This window comes from Gobio gobio (genome assembly GCF_949357685.1).
Source record: "Gobio gobio genome assembly, chromosome: 5".
NCBI lineage: Eukaryota > Metazoa > Chordata > Actinopteri > Cypriniformes > Gobionidae > Gobio > Gobio gobio.
In genome coordinates this window covers 27,704,834-27,722,875 of record NC_137101.1, presented here as the reverse complement: position 1 = coordinate 27,722,875, position 18,042 = coordinate 27,704,834, and the positions used below count along the sequence as shown (strand labels likewise).

At 37.1% G+C, this 18,042-nt stretch overlaps 1 protein-coding gene across 2 annotated transcripts in view; it reads right to left on the bottom strand.

Annotated features, from left to right (window-relative positions):
• gramd4a (GRAM domain containing 4a) overlaps window positions 1-18,042 on the bottom strand; it is a 79,144-nt gene that overhangs the window by 31,024 nt on the left and 30,078 nt on the right. The gene's annotated exons all lie outside the window — the stretch shown is intronic.

Below are 18,042 nucleotides of genomic sequence, written 5' to 3'. Positions count from 1 at the left end.
TCAGATGAGATGAATGCTGTCAACTGTACGGAGGTACATCACTAAGAAGGCAGTCAATTAATCAATAGAGATGTTTCTATTAACAGCATTTAGATTTTCACAAGCCTGAACTGCCTAAATATAGTTTCTAACTAAAATAAAAAGCCTGGGGGTCCTAATATAGGCCTAGCATCCAACCATTTTTAGTAGTGTTAGCAAAGGTAAGCATTAGTATTACTATTGCTCATGCTAAGAAATAGAAGTTTAAACAAACAGTAATAATATTGGCGCGTAATGTTTCTTCTGGTATTTCATTCATTTTCTAAGCAATTTGACAAACAGTTTTCGCTTTTGAAAATAAAATCATTAAAAATCCCTTAGACTCAGGGGATATTAACATGACACAGTTTCAACTAAAAACAGAACACTTTTTATGCGTTTTGACTCTTCATTTACACAACAACAGTGTTTTGGAGGCCTGAAAACACAAGTTTTTGAAAACGATACCAAACTTGTGAAAACGGTGACATCATGTGTATAGTTCAGTCTATAGACGTGTAGTGTTTTTTTACAAAGTGACATCGCCAACTACTGACCTGGCATGAATAATACAGGTTTTTTTTTTTTTTTTCGTTTTTCAAAGATCCATGTATAGATCCAAAGTATAGGTCAGTTTTGACGCGAATGATTAGCAAACACGTGCAGCAAAACTCCAATGTTGCATCTAAAATCCCATATTGTATAGTTAGAACAACATTTGATTTGAAACTTGCGTCGCAACGTTAAAAAAGTATGAATGTGTGTAGCATGACTGAAATGAACAGATGTTGACAGCTACACATATTGCCAAAAGTTTTACAACGTCTGCCTTTCCATGCACATGAACTATAATGACATCCCATTCTTAATCCATAGGGTTTAATATGGAGTTGACCCCCCCTTTGCAGCTATAACAGCTTCAACTCTTCTGGGAAGGATTTCCACAAGGTTTAGGAGTATGTTTATGGGAATTTTTCACCATTCTTCTAGAAGCGCATGTGAGGTCAGGCACTGATATTGGACGAGAAGGCCTGGCTCGCAGTCTCCGCTCTAATTCATCCCAAATGTGTTCTATCGGGTTGAGGTCAGGTCATTCAAGTTCCTCCACACTAAAATCGCTCATCCATGTCTTTATGGACCTTGTTTTGTGCACTGGTGCGCTGTCATGTTGGAACAGGAAGGGCCCATCGCCAAACTGTTCCCACAAAGTTGGGAGCATGAAAATGCAAGAAATGCGAACAGCTACTCTGAAAACCTTAGCATCTGCACAGCAAGAAATGCGAAGAGCTACTCTGAAAACCATTGCATCTGCACAGCAAGATGCTAACAACTGCTCGGAACACCTTAGCAACTGCATAGCAAGATGTTAGCAGCTACTCTGAAAACCTTAGCAAGTGCATTGCATCATGGTAAAACCCACTTTAAATATCTTAGCAATGACAATGCCCTGGCAACCACTCAGAACACCCTAATAATCACACAGCAGTGCGTCAACAACCATTCATAACATCTTAGCAACATTAGCATCGTAACACTCTGAAAACCTCACACAACACCCATAGCGAGAAAATCTAATTAATACAAATTAAATTGTTCATAGCAAAACGTTTTTAAAGTAAATAAAGGGTTTTTCAAAGTGTTTTTAATCTTGCTGATGGACAAAGAGCCATGGTGTGTCTCATCAACTGCAACGAGCATCTTTAGATCTGTCTCCATCATTACAGACAGGACACACTGAGAACAGACTGATTATGATACAGCAATCAGTACATCTGTAATTCTCATTGATCTTCATTAAAAACCAAAAAAAATCAGTCTCTTCATAGAGAAAATCATATATTTCTGCCTTTTTACTCGAAGGCTGACTGTGTTGTGTTCAATCTGTTAATATGAACTACAGAATATGTTGACTGAAGTTTTTGCTTGACGAAGACCCTTTGGGTCAAAACGTTGTCTTTTTAATAAACCTTTGGGAGCAGCAACAGCAGTGTGCAAATTCTTGTTCACCATGTTAAATGCTTCATCTAATCTAGCACCTGCTAAAAGTTTATTGAATGTGAGCACAAATCTTCTTTGAATTAATAAAATAATGTTGTCATTAATACGATTTTTACAGCCTTTAACTTTGACTATATAGAATATGGAACGCCCTCTAGTAACTTCTTGTTTAATTAATTATAGCACCAGGTATGAATTAGCTACAGATTCTTGTAATAGAAATGATAAGCAATATGAAGCCTGTCATAGTAATAATGCTAGGAAGGTCATGAAATATATATGCCACTCTGTCTCTGCCTCTCTTTCTTTGCTTCATCCTCTCCCATCATTCTCTTTCTCTCTTAGTAATAATATCCCTTCACAATGTGCTTCACAGCCTCTCTCTCTATGTCATTAGATTCACAGCACCCCCACAGTCAGACAGGAGTCGCCATCAGGCACCAATAACAAAGTGGAATGATCTATTGTAGTGCTGATAGTCCTCCATCATGCACAACAGAGCCAATTCAGAATGACCACACAAACACTAGACAGATAAGTAGAGATATGAGTCATGATGTCTGATGTATTTCATGAGTACGCGTTGCATTTTATTCAGATTCTGGAGACTGAACTTAAAGGGATAGTTCACTCAAAAATGAACATTCTGTCATCATTTACTCACCCTCATGTAGTTTCAAAACGGTATGAGTTTCTTTCTTCTGTTGAACACAAAAAGGATATCTTAAAGGTCCTGTTCTTCGTGATCCCATTTTTCAAACTTTAGTTAGTGTGTAATGTTGCTGTTAGAGCATAAATAATATCTGTAAAATTATAAAGCTCAAAGTTCAATGCCAAGCAAGATATTTTATTTAACAGAAGTTCCCTTTCAAAGCCTACAGTGAACGGCCGGTTTGGACTACATCCCTGTACTTCCTGCATTAATGACGTCAAATAAACAGTTTGTTGACTAACCTACACCCACAAGAATACGCAAAAAAGGGGGCGTGGTCTTGTTGCTCTCCCACGTGGAGAAGAGGAAGTGTTGCGTTTGTAGAGTGTGTTTGTCGCCATGTCGTCGAGACGCTGTTATTTTCATCCCGGGTCTGATTCCGGCTCAAATTGATACGGCGCGGACTGATATGGCAAATTGATATAATATAGACATGTTTACAATCTCCCCGTTATGGTAAGAAGCGTGACCTTTCTGGGCAACGTGCGCTAAGCTGCTGTCAAATCACAACACTGGAACCGCTGGCACAATCAGAACTCGTTACTCGTATTTCTGAAGGAGGGACTTCAGAGAACAAGGAAATCATCAGGCCGTTTTTAGGACAGTGAAAACAGCGGTATACAGTTAAGTAAATTGTGTGAAAAATACTGGGGTTTTTTTACACACGAAACATGAACACATGTTATATTGCACACTGTAAACACAATCAAAGCTTAAAAAACAAAGGAAAAACGGGACCTTTAAAGAATGATTTTTTCCCCCACTATGGATGTTAACTGTTTGGTCACCAACATTCTTTAAAATATATGTTTTGTTCAACAGAAGAAAGAAAGTCATACATTATGTATAGGTTGAAATTTGAAAGACTTTTCTTCTGTGCTTAATTCAGTCCTTACAACAAAAAGGGCTATGGCTGCACCATGGTAAAATAATATCATGGTAATACCTCAAAGGGTTAGTTAACACAAAAAAATATTTTACCAAATCCATAACTTTCATTCATCTTCAGAACATAAATGAAGATCTTTTTTTAAAAGCTTAGAGATTTTTGGTTTCAAGCTCCAAAATGTCAGCTTTAACGTGAACAGGCATGCATCAAGATGAGCTATGTGGAAGTGAAGATATTTTGTGAATAAAGACTTCATTTTTCTTCTGTTTTCACACACAAAGCAATCACATTGCTTCATAAAATTTGGATTAAACCACTGGAATCACATGGATTACTTTTATGATGCCTGTATGTCCTCCTTGGAGCTCAAGTGTTGACTACCTAGACTTCCATTGGATGGACATAAGTTCCTCAAGTTTCACTACAAATATATTCATAATTTTTCCAAAGAATAATGAAAGACTTATGGATCTGGAAATACATAAAAGGTTGAATAAATTATGAAAATTTTTGAGTAAATTAACCTGTAAATATTTATACGTTACTGAATGATTATCATATTCCTGTACCATTGTATTCATATGTTCCATGACAGGAATATATCTCTGTCAGTAGATTACCATGGAACGTGTTCAAAAACATTATATGATAATAGATTTTTCTAAGCAAGCATTCATGCTTTTTTTCATATCTTTGGATTTACTGTATTGTCTGTGCACTCTCATATTAAATCTGACATGACTTTATAAAACAAGGCCAAGGAAAACTGAACTTCACGATAACTGGCACATCTTTTAATTATTATTTAAATGAAAGTTAACATTAGTAATAAAGTATATTGCATTATTAAATGCAGACATCTTGTTTCAATATGAATGCTATTAAAGTAATCTAAACATCATAATACCGTGTCTTAACCAGACGCAAAAGGCACAACTCATGATAAAAAGAATCCGTCAGTGTTAATCAGAGTTTTTGTCCCGAGCAAGCTACATGACGTTACATGACAAGCATCATGAAAGTTTATTTTTCTGCAACATCATGGTTGGGAACAAGAACATAGAAACTGTGTCTAAAGATGATTATCTTTGTTGGTTCTTTGTATAGTGCCACTTGCCACTGTTGCCTTTGGCTTGGCTTGCTCAGTTGGGGAGACTACATTTTCAACTAAATATCCAAATAAATCTAATTAGTAAACTAAATTAACCATATAAACTAAATTACTAACCTGCCCACATTGTCACTGTATGATTGTTGAAATGAGCCAGATGACATCACTGTTTTCTCCGGAGCGGCTTTACAGCCGAATACAATTCTATTGCATTTTTTCCTGTGAAGCTGCTTTGAAACAATCTGCATTGTAAAAAGCGCTATATAAATAAAGTTGACTATAGTGGTAAAAGGTGTAATCTTAATTCATATTTCATTGGGCATGACTACAATTCATAATGAATGCAACAACAATCAGATCTTGAAAATAAGTGAATGGAAACAAGTGCATTCAAACTGTGAACACGTGTTTCCATGACAAAGATCTTGACTCCATGACTCAGCACCTGAGAATGTATTTTAATAATGTTAAAATGGTTTCATTTTTATTCATTTGATTGTGTACTTAATTTGATTGCATTCATCCGTTTTGTTGCGAGAGCCGTCCCACACACTTTTCTGATTGACTGTGATTTGAGATTGATTTTGTTGCATCTTGTAGTCATGTCATGACATGTCTGTTGTGGACAGACAAAATGCTTGTCTCTGGAATCACATTGCCTTAGTTATAGTTAAGACGTGGTGTCAGGAGGCGCATACATTAATGTGCATAGCCTCTCTATAATATCATAAAAAAGCACATGGATTCCAATAATCTCAGGCCTCATTGTGTGTGCACTAAATGCAGAGGACGACGAAGCTCTTACTGCATTCATGTCGATATTTCGTTTGCCGTTAGTTGTGGTGAAAGCATTTTGTGAGAGAAATAGTGTTGCAATGATGAGATCAAGTTAAGTCAAGTCAACTTTATTTATATAGCGCTTTTTACAATGCAGATTGTTTCAAAGCAGCTTCACAGTGTTAAACAGGAAAATAATGCAACAGAATTGTATTCGGCCATACAGAAAAACTGTGCCACCCTCAAATGGCTTACACAAAAACGGTGATGTCATCTAGCTCATTTCAATTATCATACAGTGACAATGTGGGCATTAGATCAGTAATTAGATCAGTAATTTATTTTATATGGTTAATTTAGTTTACTAATTAAGCCGCGTTTCCACCGCAGGAACTTTCCCCAGGAACTAGGAACTTTGGGGTGGTACTCTGTGTGTTTCGACCACAGGAACTAGGGTCTAAATGAAGTTCTGGGTAAAAATGTCCCCCTCCAAACGGCCCTGCTCCCGCGGTTGTACTTTTTCAAAGTTCGGGAACTTTCGGGGGTGGGACTTGGGCGCTGAACATGCTGATTGGTTGAACTCACGCCGCATTTTATTTCAACCGGCAGTTTTAAAAGTCTTTTGCGAGGTTTGTTCGTTCTGCGTTCAGTAAATATCAGTCTTGCTCTTTTCTGTCTGATGGCGCGCGTTCGTCTCAGCCATCTCACGGTCAATGTCCGTAATAGCTGATAATAACATACGTTGTCTTATTTTAAATCTAGCTTTACGAGCTTTTAGAATACGCTTTAGCATCAGCGCTCGTCTCTTTTCTGCCGTTTTGTTAATGACCTCTTTATTAAACCAATAACGTTACATAACTACCAAAAGCAGTGCTGCTTGCATCTCCTCGTTATTGTTGCAGACAGTATCGCGCAAAAATGATTACTGTCCGTCGTCATCAGGACTAATTTGCCTAATCTTCCCGGTACTTTAGACCGCAGTGGAAACACAGACAGTAGCAGATCTGGTGGGAAAAAAGTTCCTGTAAAAAAGTTCCTGGTACAAATTGTTCCGGGTAATTTCGGTGGAAACGTGGCTTTAGATTTATTTGGATATTTAGTTGAAAATTTTGTCCCCAACTGAGCAAGCCAAGCCAAAGGCGACGGTGGCAAGGAAACCAAAACTCCATCAGGTGGCCTAATGGAGAAAAATAAACCTTGGGAGAAACCAGGCTTAGTCGGGGTGCCAGTTCTCCTCTGGCCAATTAACAAACAGCGTATGATTATTATATTACAGATCACTGCATTCACGCGATAAACAGACTGTCTGTCTAACTTTACTCAATGCTCATCACTGCAGCCTTTCATGTGATGGGAAAAGATCGAAAAATAATGCTATAATCAACACTTTCACGATTTGTTAATCTTGACTGCTGTAATAGTAAAAAAAAAATAGTAAACGTATTCGAGAGGGGTTCCACATGTTACAAAGTAAGTTCGTAGAATAAGGAGGAAGAAGATAATTCCAATATCGTTTCTCTGTGCCGTTATCATTATATCTCTGGTGTGAACTTTGTTATCTTTATAGTTATCGTCCTTGGTGTGAACAGGCTTTAAAGGGATAGTTCACCCAAAAATGAAAATTAGCCCATGATTTACTCACCCTCAAGCCATCCTTGGTGTATATGACATTCTTCTTTCAGACAAATACAATCCCTAATACAATCAAGGCTAGTTTAGATCAACATATTCAGGAAAATGTCTCTCATCCACACCAACTAACCAGAATTCAAATATAAATTGCATATCATATATATACAAAACAAACAATATTACAATATACAATATAACAATACACAAACAATATTTACCCAAAATAAAGGAATATAATACATTGCTTACGCATACCTCAATTTCCAAGTCAGAACACAGTGATAAATTAGCACACATACACACAAGCTAATTTCATCTCCACTTCAGACCATATAAAAGATTCAGGAGCTCTCAGAGCTGTTGCACACACTCGCACCAGACTAGCCGTGTAAGGCTGTGAGGTCATGTATCCCTCCTCATCCATCAATCCGTAAATAAAACCTCATTGGTTTCCTCAGCTAATGGTTTCACACTGGAACATTATGAGTGTTGCAAAAACAGAACAGTCACACCACAAATTTCTCCACTTTGAGAGCACCAATAATACAAAGACTAGCAACAATCTCAGGCCCATTTATATCGCAGTGCCGGATCATGACATAGGTGATACAGGATTGTGCCCACTCTCAGTTATGCTCGCCACTTTAATTCAATTTCTTTTTTTTATGGATAACTTTTATGGAAACATAAGCTTTTCTTTCTTTTTTATTTATTTTTCAACCAAACCGCCACATCACACTTCTGCTGCTGTCTGTGCAAACCGAACAGAGTGGGCGATAGATGTTATATTAATAACACTGTACTGCAAAGTTTGAGTTAATAAAACCTGTAAAATGCCAAAACAAATGCAAATAAAGGGCCCCCAGTCATTTTGGTTTCTGGAGAACATGAGGCTCTTTGATTTCATGACCAACAAATCATTCTTTATAATGATTTAAGAAAGTAAAAATACAATGAAAACAATAAAAATAGATAATAAAACAAGGTTATGCACGTAATGGCTAATGTAACAGGGCATTTTCCACAGTTTCCGGACTTTTTTTTTATTTATTTTTTTTATTAGCTTAAAGTCGGATTTATTGCTTATTTTGGCCAAGAACCCCACCCACTTACAAGAGAAGTGACTGTTACACCAACATGTAAAGACAGCAACTACTCAAATGTTTTATTTCATAATAGTTAGGCAAGGAAAAAACAACTTAGGGCATGCCACCAGAGACTAACTTTGATAAAGTTTGCATCATTCATTGTTATTTTCCTGTTTATCACTGTAAAGCTGCTCTGAAACAATCTGTATTATATAAAGCGCTATATAAATAAAGATGACTTGACTAACCAGTTTGAGATTATTTGAAATTAGATTCATGATTTTATAGACAACATCAGTGGCCTAAAGAAGAAGAACTGTGTGTTGACCAACCTCACCAAACCAAACTAAAGCAAAGGTCACAAGCGGCCACTTGTGGGTTGCTAGTCTTAGGAAGCTTACATGTGCTCTTACTAAGCACGGCAACGATTCATGTAAACCTATTAAGAGCACAGCATAAATGAATGACCCTATAGCCTGGAGAAATACTAACAACACTGCTAACAAAGCTAACAGTTAACAAACAGCTCCCTGTTAGCTGAGAACAAACATTCTTGTCAGTTTCTCTCTCATTTTGTCTCTGCTTATGTAATTAGCATTGACCAGTGGCCTGGTTTGATGTTCTGGTAATACTGCCTATCTGCATTGCATCAAGGGACTATAGCTTTGGGCATGACCTGTTTTACTGTTGTCACAACGCACCATCAAACTCTCAGCCAGTGTGTTATGTGTGGATGCCACAAGACAAGTATATCAATTATCGTAAATACCACACCTTTAAAAAGTAACTGAAGAATGTAGAATTAGTAATGCAGATCTGAGACCCTAAAGAAATAGAACACCCAAAAATTAAAATTCGGTCATCACTTACTCACCATTCCAAACTTCTTTGACTTTATTTATTCTGTAGAGTATAAAGGGAACAAAGTATTTGCATTGCTCTCTTTATTCAATTACAATTGATTTTCAATGATTCAATCCAATGTACTATAAAGTAATCCTTGTGCTTGTGCACAAAATGTAGCCATTCAATATTTTTGTGTGAAAAACAGCTGGAAATTTAAGTCTAATTTTCAAGAGTCAAACTGGTCTAAATTATTTATTCACAAATCTGACAGATTCTGTACTTGAAATAAGCTCACTGACTGGAAGGAACATTATCAGTCAAAATCAAATTACATTTCAGTGTGTTTCTCATATATGGCTCCAGAAGAGTCCTTGTTGAAGCTTGAAAGCTTCTGTTACCATGCACTGTAATTGCACAGAAAAAAAAAACAGAATTTCCCCTGAGACATGAGGGTCAATTATGACAGAATTTTCATTTTTGTAAGGACTATTACCTTAAATCAACACTTTCAGCAAGAAGAAGGGAATCAATAGCTTGACTAAAATAGTGTTGACCACTTACTGAGACTAAGGTTGCCTTTGAGGTCATCTGTGACTCCATCGCAAAAAAAATCCATATCTGAGAGATAGGCCTCCATCTTGGCCCTGTAGCATCAAGACCTCGTGAACAATCGCAGTAACACGGCACCTCTAATGTTCAAGCATAGTTGCCTTCAGTCATCAAGGCCCCTGTGATTTTTTACGCCAAACAAAAAATGTCCTTAAAATTAGTCTTTGCTTCTTAGTGCACCAAATACTTGTGGCCAGTTGTGCCTGTCTAAATGGCAGGAAATGTAGAATCTAGAAGCTGGCATCCAATAGACTACATAGGTACATTCCTACAACCCTCAAAACAACAATCATAAAATGCAGCTTAGCGGACTGGATCTAAACCCTGCGAGTGAATTAAGCACCTAGAGGAAAACTACTGTTCCCTACTGATTGAGGTGAAACAATAGCTCTATTCATCAGAGAAAACCATTGACGCTTTCTGTTCACATTCTGTAAGGTCTTTTCCACAACACTGAGCAGTAAGTTGTTTGAAATAGAGCCATGTACTAATATGAAGACAATCCAGTGGTCCAGAAGCTTCCATGACTTCATGTGGTTCAGTGTTGTCAATGACCAAACTGTTGTTTAAAATGGATTCATTTGAATTTTTTCCATTCATAATTTGCATGCTCAAAGAGTTTGGTGTATCTTTATTAAAATCAGCCACTACTTGTGACACCTATTCATAAATCAAGCAGAGTTGCACCATTAGGAACCAGGGCTTAGGTTCCTTTAAACATTTTTGAAAATATATATATTCCTTGCATCGATAGTATCAGTTTAACTTTCATATCGTTAGCCTCATAGCATAACTGCCCAGATCATATTATGCCAAAAAATGACTTAATAGGCAATTATGCTATGAGGCTAACGATATTGTTTTTTATATAATGCCAAGGGGACCATTATCCTTTGTTTTGATTTCAAATGTCATATTTATTTGCAAGTGCAAGCAGATACAGTTTTTAAAGATAAATACAGAAGACAATGTTCCCAAATTTCTAAGAAATTTCCTGAGATGTTGCTCATCTGTCAGTGGGTACACAGGAAAAGATTACTTCCTGCACATCAAAGTCAAAAGATCATGTGTCACTTCTTTTAACTAAACAACATCAGTCATCATTTTCTACTTTGATATAATCAAAAGCGCTCAAATAGCATAGGATGACCATTGCTTTGTTTGTGCTCCATTAATTTATTAAGCTGAGCTCAAATCTTGTGGTTCTCATCTATTGAGACCTTTAAAGACCACATAAACAGCCTTGGTCTGTCACTTTTTACTGGTCTTGGTCTGGGTCTCATTTTGCAAGTTTTTTTGGTCCAGATCCGAGTCATGACTCATGACTCCACAGCCTATTTCCACTGTACAGAAGGTGATAATTACCTCAACCACAGGTCAGCAGGCATCTTCAGCCATTAAAAGAATTTGCAATCATTTCATAAAAGCTCAGAAAGGTAACTGAGCCACCTTACAAAATATTTCCGTTTGAAAAAAAAATCTGCATTTTCAGGTGATTGAAATGGTTTTGTATTAACCATTGGCTGTAATGGGGTCATGAATTGAGAAATCAAATTTACCTTGAGCTTTTGACATTTAAGAGGTCATCATACAATAGGAATATCCTGTAAGTTTCAGAACTGAGAACTTCCTTGTTAGTCCAAAAACAGCTTTTATTGAAACCAAGACCAGAGAACAACTCGTTTTGGAATGTGCCTATCTATGATGTCATAGATAGGTGAAAGACTGTGCCACTGCAGATAAAAATGAACACCTCCTTCTACATCGTTACCACTGAAGCCCCTCCCACTGATTCGCATATAACAAGTATTAGGTAAATAACAGTTGTGATGCTAACGCTGGATCGAGCAACTAAGTGATACACATGCCTTTGAAGAGTGCAAAATGTTTTGCAGTGCTAGGTTGTGGAAAAACACAGTCGCTGCCTTCCTTCCTTCTGACGCTGGATTTGCAGATGGACTGAAATTTTTAAAATAGGATCCGACAGGAACGGCGCAACACACTTATGTGAGTGAGTAAGTGAGTAAGATTAGTTAACCTTTAGAGCTGTAATAGTAAAAACAGTTTTAGAGAGAGTTCCACATGCAATACTTAGCTATTTCAAGTTAGCCAATCACAGCAGTGGGCGTTTACACTGACGTCTCACAGCAGACATGGCCCTTAAACCAGAGCGTTCAAATTAGAGGCTAAATTTTTTTTTTCTAAATTATGACTATTTTTGATGTAAAAATCATACCAACATTAAGGCACCCCAGGAAAACTGTCTTGCCTTGCCTTGCCTTGTCTTGTGGGGCGGCAGTGGCTCAGTGGTTCATGTAGGTTGTCTACAAACCGGAAGGTTGGTGGTTCAATCCCCAGTTCCACCTGACCAAGTGTTGAGATGTCCATGAGCAAGACACCTAACCCCAGCATCGATGAATCGATATTCATCGATTGCGAAATCATGGCAAATACAGAGAGGAAATCAAAAAAACGTAACTTCACTCAATGTGAAGTAGAAGTTATCGTTGGCGAGGTGGAAAAGAGGAGAAAAATATTTTTTGGAGGGCACAGTGTGGGCATTACTAATGCCAAAAAGGCACTTGAGTGGCAAAAGGTTGCAGACGCCGTAAATGCTGTAGCCTCACAACCTCGGACCGTGGCCGAAAAAAAATAAATGGTCGGACATCAAAGTCGAGGCAAAAAAGCGTCTAGCGCTCCATCGCCAGAGTGCCACGGGTGGGGGAAAGGACTGAGAGACTGGCGGCAATTATTGGGGAATCCCTATAAATCCTTATCCCTATTATCTACGTGGAAATGGGAAATAGTTCAGTGCAAATGTAATTTCTTGCAGCTTTCTGAATGGTTGAGACATACGTCATATGTTATTTTATCGAAAATAAAACAAACTAAAGGCATTTGCATGAATACCATGATTCCGTAGCTGATGAAGAAATTTTTACTATGAAAACAACTTTCCCCAGTGGACAATTAATACATCTATCTATTTATCTATACATCTCCCTAATTATCTATCTATCTGTCTATCTAATTGCATCTATATCTGCTCCGCCAGACGGACACATTGACGAGAATATCAGTTTTGTACATTATTTCGTTCTGTTTACCATATTATTTATGAGGATGAATTTTTTTTTTGCATTTCTGTTGTAATTTTCGTTTGATTTTGTTTGTTTTACACTGCAGATCGATCAAAGGGGTGTTCGTGTAGGCTGTTAATTGTAATACTTGCTTTGTGAAGTCTTCAAGTTATTTATGAGAGGCAATCTTGCCATTTCTTTTACACAACGGTCTACAGTTTCACACACTTTCATGTGTTTCTTCCATCTGCCGACGGTGTCGCCATTTCTCATTTCACCCGTTTTTGTGCGTACGCCTGGGTCAGAGCTTGCGTGAAGGACCGCACATTTTCCCGTCAAGTTTGCTTTTTATAAATACCAATTATTGCGTAGAGAGTGGCGTACGCCTTCTTTTGTGCGTACGCAAAGTTTATAAATGAGGCCCCAGGTCTTGGGATGTATTAGTCCGGATCTTACAACGTGTCTACAACAAACAGGACCGTTCATGCATCACATTGCTCAGCAATGGCTAAAAGCTGTCTACACTGGACGCAACAAATCAACCGTTGGAAATGCATTTGTCCTTCCAATGAGAAGTATCACTAGTGCTTGAAATACATCATAAATAGAATGAGGCATCAGTTTACTGTCGGGATTTGTCATGTCGCATCACGCTGCTCAGGTCCAGTGTAGACACAGTGTTAGGCGGTCTGTTATGTATTTGGATCTGGAGGGAGGGGCTGTTATTGTTGTGGGCTTTTATTGGTCTGAATCTTAGGGGTTCTGGTATTGATTTAGGTCTGGGTCTTAGAATGTGTGGTATACTGGTGTGGGTAAGGGCAAGTGGTGGTCTAGTATTGTTCTGGGGTTTGGGGGCCTGGTATTGATTTGAGTCTTTGGGAGTCTGTAACAGGTCTAAGTCTTAAGAGATCTAGTATTGGTTTGGGTCTAAGGGAATCTGGTATTAGTCTAGGTCTTTAGGAAGTTTGGTTTTGTTTTGAGTCTTTGGTTGTCTGGAATTGGCTTAGTGTTAGTCTTTGGTATTAGAGTGGCTCTGGGCCTTAGGGGGTCTGGTATTGTTTTGTGCCTTATGGTGTCTGGTATTAGACTTGGTACTGGAGATAGTTATAGTTGGTATTAGTTTGGTACTGGTCTAGGTCTCAGGGGGTCTGGCAATTGAAGACCTTGCTATTGAGACATTATCCATTATTATGTTTGAAGAGACCATTATTATAAAGTTACATTTCTAAGCTACAATATTCCAGCAAACAAATGCCTGAATGGCCTATTCTGCTGTCATCACCAATATTTAATTATTCATGGTGAGATCTCTGATACACTGTTCTTGGTTTTGAGAGCCCAGGGCTGAGACATGGTTGGCGTGTTGTTGTACTGTGATGTTAGCTGCCTTTCACAGCAGTGAACCTCTCGTTCCTCTGAGAGGAAACATAAGCTTTCTCTCTCTGCGTCAGTGGCAGCCTTTCAGTGCAACAATAAACCCCTAAGTGAATGCCGCTGTCGCATGGTAACCTGCCTGAAAGAAAGAAAGTAGAGGAGATCGTGTGGGTGTAGTAAATAAGAGACAGTCTCTCAGAGTTTGGGAGGAACAAAATTAGAGGAGTACTGAGGGAAATGACATTGGCATGTTGTTTCCATAAATAGCAGAAAACCCAGGCAGGTTGAAGCCATTTGAGCCACCAGGCTTCTGCTGGCATTTATCACTACAATGTATGGGGCACTTCTGCAGGGGGGGCAAACTATTGAGCTACCAAGACTATTGAGTTTTTAGAGGTATAATGAAATTCATTTTCATATCTTATTCTCTTTTAACATCCTTGTCTTCTCTTTCTGCTGTTTCATTCTTTTCTGTCTATCTATCGTCTGTGTAAAGAGCTCTGGATCAATGCTGGCCCACTCACTGGCCTAATTCTGTCCCGCTCTTCAGCTGATATTTTACAGGCTGTCACAATTCCTGCCAGTGGCCCCACTGTCATACTAATTATGAGTCAAGGCCACAGTGAGGGGACAAACCTGACAAGCAACCAATGATTCTTTATCACTTTGGAGTTTGTAAAAAGAAAATTACATTTTTAGATGTCTATAGAAATGTGAGAGGTGCTTGGCTAACTGCTTAAAAAAGTAATCGTACATCATACAACTTAACTGATATTTGGTTGATCTTAAACTATGTAAGTAAGTCCTTAAATACACATAAATAAGCAATGTTTATAGTCCGTTCAAATTTCTTTCAGGAAACCTTACAAACGTCTACTGTGTTTTCCTGTAGGGAGGAAAAGGAAATAGGAGACAGAAAACATGGGATATAAATAACAGTAAAAGAGAATAGCTAATTGCAGAGCAATCTGGTGTTAAGCTGGGCAATTGAGAGTAAATAATGAAGGAAAAGGAATCCTCAGCTAGGAACTGTTATGTAACACTCCTTCCCACACATATGTTATGAATATTGTAAGTGGTATTTTTTTTAACCCTCTGGAGTCTGAGCTGTTTTGGGGCCCTTTAGAAGTTCTGACATGCTCTGACATTTGTGCTTTTTGGCAAAAGTGTAATTACACTGTATTCGGCACAAACTGGGCTACCATAATATCTGAGCAACATGTATGTACATGCTTGTATTTTTGAAAGAATAATGTTTATGCGTGGTTTTTGAAAAAACTAAACATTTGTTTTAAAATTAAGTCCTCAAAACACACAATAGATATGTATCCACAAGACTTTTGACTAATGGGTGTTGTTGCCTAGAGTTTTTGCTTCAAACTGATGTGAGAATCATTGAGCCTACTTATTCACACACAATATACACCTACTTATAACACAATATATTGATTTACATTTTGTAAGACACTTTTTCTTTACAAAGGCCATATGCGAGGAGGTGTGAATGATCATGAATAATAAAGTATCACACCTGAAAGAACAAAGAACACATAATGAGCCGCATAATGAGCTGCATAATGAATGAGCTTCAGGTATGTGACTGAGAGAGCAACAGGACAAAGGAAATACATTTTGTTGTAGTTTATTTAGAATGTAGTCAACAAAGGCACATTACAAAGGCCTATTATATTTTAAATGATCAAAAGATTTGACTACACTGCAAAAAAAATGCTCTTCTTATTTAGAATTTTTTCTTGTTTCCTGTCCAAATATCTAAAAATTCTTAAATCAAGATTCATTTATTAGATAAGTAAAATTTTCTCGGGGACAAATATAAAAAAATCAAGAGTTTTTGCTTAAAACAAGTTAAATTATCTGCCAATGGGGTAAGAAAAATAATCTTATTTCTGTTTGGGACAGAAACAAGAAACAAGATTTCAATCAGAAACAAGATTATTTTTCTTACCCCATTGACATATAATTTTGCTTGTTTTAAGCAAAAACTTACTTCTTTTTTATTTTATTTTCAACAAAACAAGAAAAAATATCTTATGTTATTTTACTTATCTAGTAAATGCATCTTGATTTAAGAATTTTTAGATATTAAGACTAGAAACAAGACAAAAAATACTAAGAAGAGCATTTTTTGCAGTGTACTATTTGTAATGTTTTTTTAGAAAGAAGTCTCATGCTAAAAAAAACAAATTCAGTATTCAGTAAATACAAATAAATGAATAATTGGTAATGATGAATGTTATAAGTAAAATATTTGGAATTTAAAACATAATGCAATGCAATTATGATTTCAAAGAGTTTAGGGTGAATTCAGGTTGATTGGGACATTTTTTCCCAGTCATTGCAATGGCAAAAATTTTCTGAATCATTTGATTTTGTAAACGATCAGATACACAATACTCAAATATAATTTCGAGTTTCGGTTCATTTATGAGACATGCATGCAATGCATGATCGTGCCAGCACTAAGGCTATTGTCTGCTATATTTGATTCTTATTAAATAAGAAGCAAATAAACGTAATTATCCCACACAACCAAAGAGCACCGAGATTTTACATCCTGTGCAGCACTTCTTGCATTCCTTGCTTTGAAGAAGCAAATATATTAAAAACATTGATTAAAATTAAGATACTGTTTATACAAAACTAAATTAGTGGTCGCATTAGCGGATAATGAGATATTCGCAAACGACTGACATCTCTCTCTTTTCAAACAGATTACATAAAAACAGAATATTTGTTTTCGATTTGATTTACATTATTTAAAACCTGACATTTCAAAGTTTCTTTAGACATATGTCTCATGTTTGTGAGACAAGTATTCACTAAGCTAGAGTTCCTTTTCTGAAGAATATCTGAATGAACGTCTTTGAAAGAGAGGCTGCAGATCACACATCATGTTTTCTTTATTTTGCAAAAAGCACAACAATTTGTTTTTTTTTTGTGGCTGTACACAAAATTTTTTAAATTTAACAGATTATAATGATGTATAACACTTGCCTGAATGATAAAAACAACAGAGTTATAAGAAAAGAAAGAGAGATAAGAAAAAAAGGCCGGCGCGACAGCCGACTCGAGGGGGTTAAACCCAGGCCTCAGATAAATCATGATATGATTTTCTTTGTGTCCCAGAGAATGAGCTTTTTATGGATAGCTAAATGGAGTCAATTTTCATATAATATATCGTAAACTGAAAGCTGTCAGATTTAAATGGTTGAATCAGCATTTTCGTGAGTGGAATTTGTGTGTGCTGCCAGAGAGAAGGTGATGAACTTCTCATCTCTTAATCTCTTTACTTAACCCTAATAGACATATAACTGTGACACTGCAACAGACACACATATGCTGCCATGATTCAAGCATGCCTATAAATCATCATAAAAACATTCAATGTACAATGGGGTTTATAGGTCTAAGACCACATTGAATGTAGGAGTTAAATGTAATGTAAACCTATTTGTAGGTAACTAATCTAAATGGTAAGAGGTTTCTAGTAGGCTAGTGGTACTAATTTAGCTTCCACACTCCGCAAGAACACTTGGATGTACGCCTAATAATAGCGCACATTTATCTACTGAAGGTTAACGTTAGAGTTAGGCTAATGTCAGGCAACAATTTGTTTCATATTACAACTCATGTCTAAGGTCGATGAATGTCAGGTGGACGTTTGGATTTCCTGCCCGACATAATTACCACATGGACTAGCCATGTTAACCATGACTGTGTTTGAAATCGCCCCCTATACCCTCATTCGCTATTCCCTACATTATTCCACTAATATAGTCCACTTGAGTGAATGAAAACGAGTGAGTGAATTCTGACACAGTACTGCTGGAAGGGCTGCCACTTTTGCATAGTTTGTGCTTGCTTTTTAATAATTATTTGAAATGTAG